Source organism: Anas platyrhynchos, chromosome 1, assembly GCF_047663525.1.
Source record: "Anas platyrhynchos isolate ZD024472 breed Pekin duck chromosome 1, IASCAAS_PekinDuck_T2T, whole genome shotgun sequence".
NCBI lineage: Eukaryota > Metazoa > Chordata > Aves > Anseriformes > Anatidae > Anas > Anas platyrhynchos.
Window position 1 is genome coordinate 123,726,750 of NC_092587.1, and position 9,094 is coordinate 123,735,843.

At 40.9% G+C, this 9,094-nt stretch overlaps 1 long non-coding RNA gene across 2 annotated transcripts; it reads right to left on the reverse strand.

The window, feature by feature from the left end:
- Positions 1-875: 875 nt before the first annotated feature.
- Positions 876-8,294, reverse strand: LOC113842311 (uncharacterized). Of its 2 annotated transcripts, none has more exons than XR_003494643.3 (4): positions 8,155-8,294; positions 7,903-8,036; positions 6,935-7,009; positions 876-1,023 (listed from the first exon to the last, which is right to left on the reverse strand). It is a non-coding gene; the product is annotated as an uncharacterized lncRNA (long non-coding RNA). The 2 variants fall into 2 exon arrangements; XR_005262994.2 differs by having other exon boundaries at positions 876-2,500.
- Positions 8,295-9,094: the final 800 nt, after the last annotated feature.

Below are 9,094 nucleotides of genomic sequence, written 5' to 3' on the forward strand. Positions count from 1 at the left end.
TGCCAAAATTGAGGCTACACATGTGGGTGTCCTGCAGAAGCACAGGGAAAAAGTCTAAGTTGAATTCCACAAACTAGACTAAACTAAACCTAACTAAACTAAACTAAACTAAACTAAACTAAACTAAAATAAAATATGCAGGGCAAGGCCTAGGTTCCAGCTTAAGATACAGGAGGTGGAGGTTAAGTCCAAGCTCTGCCAGATCTGAAGGACAGTTTTTCATTGCTGAGTGATCCGAATTATGCCGAGTAAAACTTGAGAACTTGGCCAAGATGAAGCATTATCTCACAGCTGAGCAGAGAACCACTCTCTTAGGAAACATAGCAATGCAATTCTGAAAAATTTTCCTTTCCTGAAAGTGTTATAAGTAGCTCTAGTTTACATTTAAAATGCAACTATGTGTGTCAAGCTACCCAGCTGATGTGCTGGGTCTCCATAGGGAAGGTAAGGCTTCTGTGTTAAACTGCTTCTAGTAATGTGTCTGAGGAGTCTGAATCCATAAAGTCACTGAAGCCACCCTAGCCCACAAAGAAAGACAGGGGAAGTCCCCCATGACCTGTATCAGTATCACCACGACAAGGTATCTGTGGTTTAAATTTGTAAAAATCATGATCCTTTATTAATCACAATATTTTTTATTTTTCTTTACAGCAGAAAAAGAAACTACAGAAGAACAAAATGCAGTGGAGTTCTTCTTCACTTACTAGAGAGGAGAGTGGAAGCTGAGGCCCAGGTGTCCAACAAAAAAACACCATTAGAGAAGTTGTAGGCTTCAGAGCAAGAAGGCTGTGTCACTGATTAAAGCATCAGAGCTGCCAAAGGAGACCAAACAACTACCAGCAAAAGAAATCAGAAGCAGAGCAGCAGGTGACAATGAAACAGCTGGGGGTGCCCAAGGCCTTGGTTGAAGGCCTTGAAGGTTGAATCTTGATTGATCTTGGTTTAATATCCAGTGCTGTTCATGAACTCTGAAAGAGCCAGAGAGGCATGAGATGAAGATGCAGAGATCATTGATGACAAAATCTAAAGAAGAGGAGAAGAGGGATGGTCAGGCAGCAATGCAGGTGGAATTAGGCTGAGCAGCTGGAGAAGGAGTGGATGGCAACCGAGAGAAACCAGAATGAAGGGCAGGTCAAAGGAAATCTTGTTGGTGGTTGAAGAGTAGGACACAATCAATACAGCACTGAGCTGGTTCACCAGAGTACTACAAACCAAATGGGTGGTTTCAAGACAGAACTCTTGACAGGTAGTGCTGTAATTCCCGTTAGCCAACCGCCCCAGCTGCTGGCAAGTGGCTGCCAGGCACAATGTCAGGGTGAAAAGCAATGAGCTGAGTTCATGTTACTGAAATCGAATAAAATTTGATTTTATTACAGGGGCTGATTTATTATAATACTTTTTTTCATGAAACAGCAAATATTCTATGTCAATTCTTCTTATAATCATAAGAAGTGGAGCCTGAAGAAACATAAGAGGCAGGCAGGGAAAACAAGGTTTTACTGGCTGGAAAAGTGGCTACAGCCAGGTGGATCATGCCAATTGTCCCATGTAAGCACTAAAAGTCTTTTATCACATCCCATTTTAAAAGTAGTTGTAGAACGAAATTAAATGACATGTATACTGCCTTTCTATCTCAACACTTCTGTAGCCAGCCTTTCTTAGGAGTATGATCTTAGATAGAAAGAAAAATAAGAACTAATTTTTTTATTATTTTTAGAAACCCCTATAACTGACCATCAGTGTTGGTTGGTGTTGTTTGTCTGCTTGTTTTTTACAGATGTCCATTATTTTTTTAATGGTAGGAGACTCTGGATGACTCTAGAAACACGGGACTTTAAACACAACTTTGCAGAGCTTTAGCAATATCAAGCAGTGTAATTTTAGTAGAATATACACACATGGATGGGAAATGAAGAGATTTGTTCTTAGGTAGTTGAAAAGTGATGTATAATCCAACAGCAGCATAAAACTGACATAATCAAAGTTATTTCAAATTATCAAATATATCTGTAGTCTGCCACAGGTATTCTACAGCATACTGTATATCAGTATATTTTTCCTGGGAAACTTTCGAGACTTTCTATGTTTTAATTAAATAGTTTTGCTTTCTGTTAAATCTTACTCCCCAGAACTCAAGCTGAATTTGAATTAATTCCATGGTCTTTTGTTAGGGGACTGCAGACTCCACATCAATGTAACACATTGACTGTGTTAATGGTGGCAGCAGAGCTGCTCTTTCATGAGAAATATCACAAAAATGACATACAACATTAAGAAGAAGGAAAAAAAAAAAAAGAGAGAGAGAGCAAGGAGCTATGCCGAAAGGCTTTGTTATTCACATTATGAGGATTTGCACTGTGTAACAGCTTTCCTTCACTGCTGGCTTTCATATTTTGATGATGTAGCACTTCGTCCTTATTATCCGTGAGATGAGGTTTGTGAGACGTTCATAGCTGAAGTCTGCAGACCAGATCATTCAAGATTTTCTGTGGGACTGATTCTGCACCAGGAAAATTGATGTGATTTTTATTGCTGGCTTCTCAGGACATCTGATGCTTTTATCTTAGAAAATGTTCATATGGAACAAAGTTTAAAGTACTTTTGATATTACATTTTGTTGTCCTAATATACTAAAAGAAATGAAATGTGCCGATGTTAGGATAGGCTTAGATGTATATTAGACTGTATAAAATTGTAGCCTTTGAGCAGTAGCCTGCAAGTTGCAGGCAAGAATAGCAAAAAGTGGCAAGAAAAACTAATTTTTAAAAACACATTTATATTTATTGAAAGAGAGGCTGTTTGTGCTGGTAACACACCAGACACTTTTAGAATATGAGAAGAAAACTAGTGAAACATTCTCTGAATACTGTTGAAATACAAAAGGCCTGGCCCAACTCCTTCCTTCTTCCTTCCCTGTGCAAGAAATAGCAATAAATAACATTGAATTTTTCCTTGCTCTCCTGGTCAGGATATAGCTTTCAGTTGATATTTTGAAGTGTTATATAAATTTGAAACAGAAAATATTAATCTCTTAATATTGATTGAATAATAACCATATATAAAAAAAAAAAAAAAAGTTTTCTCTACTTTTAGACACGTTTTTCCCTGTTGTCAGCTGGTTCTATTCTGTGGATTTCTGGGGAGATGGGTTGAGAAACCATCCCTGGGCTATGCAAAATGGGCCAGGGTATTGCATTGTCTTCAGAGATCATTCCTTTATTCCTGTCACTGCTTGTATTGTATTGTATTATATTTATTATATTTCTGGTGTTAAACCTGCTAGAATGTTATGGCCAAACTGAACAAGCACCTATAACACCAGCGTTTGTGACAATGATTAAAACCACAAATCTCTGCTTTGCTCTAAACTACATTTCAAGGTCTCCTGCTGTGCATTAAAAAAAAAAAAAAAAAAAAAAAAAAAAGAGAGAGAGAGAAAAAAAAAAAAAAAAACTTGTCATGGTGATACAGAGCCACAGAACAGATCTTGCAATAGGTCTTTGCTGCAGCACTGAGTATGGGAAGGGCTGCAGGAGCAAGCAGGCATCTGGAACAGCAGCCCAGGGCTCCAGAGTTCCCTCAGGCACTGTCTGCCTGACTGTGTCTTGGCAGTTTCCTGGGGCCCTGCACAGCTCCAGCAGCCCTGACCTCCCTGGTCAGGCACCATGGAAGAAAAGTGAAGTGTCAGCAGTCAGCTGGCTCTGGTCACTGTTAAGAAGTCCCCCTGTAGGCCATGGAGTTGGGTTTTATTGGCCATGAGTATCCACCTGTCATGCACCAGAAATCCCTTTACAAGCCTTGATAAATACAAAATTTTGAGCACCACTACAGAAATGCTGGGAACTCATATTGAGACTGACTGTGCTTCAACATGGAAAAACAAATGTTTGGAGATGCTTACTCTTTACGTGGAGAGCTTTGTTTTGAACCAGATGCCCCTGAGATTCATTTCACATCCCAGGGCTTCCCACAGCCAATGTTCAGTCTCCTGATGAAGGCAGTGCATGATTAAGGGACTCTTAAAATAAAAGAGGATACAGGTATCACTCTTCATCTTTAGCATGCCCACATCTCTTGAGATACAGCTTGATGAAGATGATCTGAAGAGCAATCAGGTCCTTATGGAGCAAAAGGCTTTAAGCATGAAAAACTGAATCTGACTATTTTGACATTGTCCCTAGATACCTGCAATTTGCCAGAAACTCCCTAGATACAGTTATAATGGCCTCCAAAATGGATGCCATCAGCAATCCCTGACAGGTTTCCAGTACTGAGCATGTTTAATTCTTCTAACATAAAGTATGTCATTAAAGGAGCTCATGCCATTTTGTGATTGACAACGATATAGGACAAAACCAGCAAGTTTCACATGAGCTCTGCTGTGTTGTCAGAGGACCAGAGTTCCAGCAACAACAATCATTTATTTTTCAGACTAATAAAAAATAAATAAATAAATCCAAATGCAATTAAAAAGAATGACATCAAGAGTAAAATCCTTGTAAAACCAGCATTAGGGAATTGCAGTGACAATGACAGGGTATTTTAGTCTCAGACGGTAGCTTGGGCAGTATTGATAATGCTGCTTGCTAATGTAAGCAAACCGCAAGTGACAAAACAGGACTGAATTCACCCAAATTAGAAGCAGGTGCCACTCCATGGACTGCATTCCTTAAACCAGACTACATCTGTCTTAGCTCATCTCTCATAACAAGGCTGGATATTGCTGACAGATCATTTTAAGCCCCAATCTTTCTATATGCAGAAGACCCCTTCTTTCTGTATGCATAAACATCCTTATAAATGTCAAGAGAATTATCCTGGCCAAGACCTTTGGTTGCTTTGACTTTCTTTCCCTGAATCACAGATAGCATCAGAATTAACTCCTAGGTTTGCTGAACCCAGAATTGCATGCTGGGCTTGACATCAACCCAAACCATCCCAGCAGCCACCAGTCAGAGCATCACCTCCTCCTGTGTTGCTCTATTATCTTCAGTTCTCTAAGGCAGGTGTTTCCATCTTAGTGTTTGTGATCTGTGGAGAGGTTAAAGCAAGCTAATGCAATCTGGTTCCAGTTCAACAGAGCTTGTAAGCACATAGCTTAATTTGATTGGAGTCCCTGGAACTATTACACTGTGTGTTATTAACCATGTGCTTACGTGCTTTGCTAGGCTGGGAAAGGACTTCCCAATTTTGTATACTGCTAGTAGACAGTAGCACTGTCTAGACAATGCCCAAAGCAACCATTGCTTTTCAGTAGTTGTTTGGTGGGAAACTTGCTTTCTCCATATGTTTTGTGACGAAACTTTGCCTGAATGTTGCAGAGAGCTCAAGAGCCCAGAATGCACAGGATTTGCACAAGTTATATCACCGGATCCTGCAGTCCCAAGCCCTCTGCTTTGCCATTTCTGATAGGAGAAATTTCAGAGGAGGCTAATTATATAGCAATTTCAACCAGCCAGCTAAGCTGAATTCCCTTTTCTGTTCTGTATTGCACAGCACAACTGAACTGAGTTAGCGCAAGTCTGTGTTGCCTACATGTTCTTATCAGCTGGGTCAGTTGCTTACTTTTCTGTGCCTCACAATGCCAAAACTAAAGATGGTGAATCCTCTAGTCCATGGATCTGCCTGAGGACTGCTCTAGCCTTTAATCTTGTTTTAAGTTTTCAATTATTCCATGCATAAAAGATGAGTGGGAAATAGTAGCAGTAGAAGAGCTCTTCTTGTATCATTTCAGGACATTCCTTCATGCTGAGCCCTGACGGGCCTTGTTACACACTTAGTAGGCGTTCTTCATCATGGATGCCTTGACAGCATCGTGAATGCCTTCTCATGAATGCCTACGATGAGGCAAGCAGGTGTTACTGCGACATATGCACCTCTGATGAACGTTCAAATTAACAAAGCATAAAAATAACAACAGTACCCTGAAACCTGCCACAGACCTTTACCCTATTAAACCCTAATACTGGAGTCTTTCCATGGAAAATATTTTTTTATTTTTTTTCTGAGAGAGTAGATATTAACATTACGGATTAAAACATACCAAAGTCATAAATCTCCATCAGAAAACTGATTGAGCTTTGATCATAGAGTTGTTGTGCTACAACACTGTCCTGTAAACTGGAAGAGAGAGGGATATAGTTTTCAAAAGCAGTAGGTTATAGCATTTGGGAAAAACAGTGTATTTTTTCTCTTCAATGTACAGGAAAGTGAACATTTCAGTGTGCATTTCCTGTTTGCTTGTGTCATTTCAAAAGAGCAATTGCAATTAAAGAAACATATGACTTTATTTTGTCCTTGAATGAGATTCCTGTAGTCCTCTGGTGTAATGCAGCTGGGCATAGCAAACAAAATCTTGTAAGCCATTTATCTAAGAATGGTGTCATATGAAACCAAAGAAAACTTATTCTAGCCATGTGTGCTGGTGCTGGATGTAGGGTGTATATGAAAATGTCCAATACCCATAATTAAACTCACATGGTTCAGCACAAAAATGGAAAGTGTATCAAAACTCTGGATATTTTGCTACCCTTTGGATGTTGTTTCTGATTCAGGTTTGTCCCTGACATTGACCCACCTAGGTTTCTGATGAACGTGTCAGTCATTTTCAGTAGAAACTAAAGCCTTCATGTATAAAGCTTTACTCTTATGTCAGCACAACAGTTGCCTCCCCAGACTGGTGAAATATAGCACATAAAAATGAACCAGGGTGTGTCAATGTGTGTGCATCTTTGTATGTGTGTGTACAAAGAGGTGCACTACAGACTGCTAAGTGGTTCTTTGCAGGAGGATCACACAGTTCTCTTGGAAGGGCAAGCTCTTTTTTATGCCTGATTTGGGAGGATAAGGTTATGAGAAAAATGAAGGAAACAATGCTGGAATATATGAATTTCAGAAATATAGAAAGTCAGGTAACTAAAATTAAATTACACACCTTTGAATTGATGCAGATAGGCTCCATTTCCAAGAGGCTTTTTGCAGATGCTGCAAACCTATGGGAGTAGGAGAACTGGAGCAGCCACAGGAAGGAAAAAAATAAAAAAAAATAAACAAACAAACAAACAAACAAACAAAAAAATGGGCCTCTGTGTCAGGCCCACAACATTTAAATTCTGGCAACCCCTTTGTAAGAGATCTTGCAGCAACAGAGAAGTGTAGCACAGGAGAGTGGGAGGATTTCTCCTATCATTGAAAACACAAATTCCCAAGTGGTTTAGTTCCAGTCTGACTCAGCCATATCAAGGTAATATAGTACACAGGGCAATCAGGAGTGATCACTGAATCATAGATCGCTGAGGTTAGAAAAGACCCCTAAGATCACCTAGTCCAACCTCTACCCTAGCACTGCCAAGTCCACCAATAAACCATGTCACTAATCTCCACATCCACACATTTTTTGAAAACCTCCAGGGATGGTGATTCAGCTGCTTACCTGAACCACCTCTTCCAATACTTAACAACCCTTTCAGTGAAGAAATTTTCCTAATATCCATCCTAAACCTCCCCTGTTGCAACTTAAGGCTGTTTCCTCTAGAAGAAAAAGGCCAATGGGATTTTGGTTATAGGTTACTCTTTAAAAAATGGGAGAAAAATGTGAACTGCCTTTTCTTCAATGTGTTTTCTGCTGGAAGTAGCTGAGACTGGGAGGAGTCTCAGGAGGGGAGACATCTTCGGGAAAAGCAAATGATTCCCATTGTATTTCTTGAAGGAACAATGAAATGAGAATAGTTTCTTTTCAATTTCCTTGCCACGAGAGAGACGAAACAAAACCAAAACACAACAAAACCGACAACAAACTACCAACAACAACACCAGGGCTTTCTAAGCGAAAAGGGTACAGAGCAAACATCATTTGGCTTTCTTATGGCAAATTTTGCATCTTTGAATTTGCGATCAGCTCACCGTGCAGCTGGAGCTGCCCCGGGCGCGGGGCGGTGCGGGGCGGGATCCGGGGGCTTTCCCGAGCCGATGCCTCCCCCTAGCGGGCTGCGGTGCCCTGGGGCCCGCGACCGATGCTTCCCAGGGAGCAGCTGGAACTAATTAATTAATTAATTAATTTTAAATATATATTATTTTTTTTTAAATAAATAAATAAATAAAATAAAACCGGGGAGGTTTGCGCCCTGATTTCCAGGCAAACCCTCGGAGGCTTACGCATGCAGACATAGCAGAAGCAGCACTTTTTTTTTCTTTCTTTCTGTTTTCCTTTGCCTCGTGCATTCTTGCATGCATTTGCGGATCTATTCGATGGTGCCTCCCACTGCTGGGATATGCCGGTGTCATAACAACTGCTGGCACAAACAGAAAGCTCTTGTCAGAGGCAAGCAGTGCGGGCTATCCAGCTGTAGGGTTGCTGTACCGTCTAATTAGAGGTCTCTCTGAACAAACACGCTCTTCCTCCAAACGTAACACTCACCAGGCACTGGCTATCCCACACAGCACGCTGAAGAAAGATCCATGTGCAAGAGCTTTCCCATGAGGTCATGTTGCCACTGTTTTCAGACACTAAAAAGCCCAGCAAAAGCTGTCCTGCAGACCCATCTTGGGTCTTAACTCTTAATCTCTCCTAGTGGTCAGTTAATTTTGCACAGTACTCATCCTGAAACAGTGATCCAAAACCCAACAGTTCATAACAGAAATTTTCCTAGTGGTCCTACACACATCCTCCTTGCCTCTCAAAATCCAAGAAAAGAGAAACAACCTGTTCTTCACTCACCCTGTGTTGCCATAAGTTCATGGCAACCAAATTCAGCACAGGGGCACTAGTGCCATCTGGTCAAATGAGCATATGGTGAAACTGGGAGCCTCTGAGGACATCTGCACATCAGTCACACGTCAGAGTTTGCCTGACCCACTGCTAGGGTTGCAATAAGAGTATTTGTAGTACCCCTTCACAGAAGGCACTCTCTAGGGCCCATGCTAATGGAGCATGTGTGCCCACTTCGAGTTCGACCCTAATGGGCTCTTGATGACCACTGACCCCTCAATTAAATGTTCCATGGAAATGTAGTGCAGGAGCTCCTGAGGCTTCATCTCAAGAGCAAAACCTATTTGAAAAGTTCTTCACAATCTCCCTGGAGCCACATCACCCAGC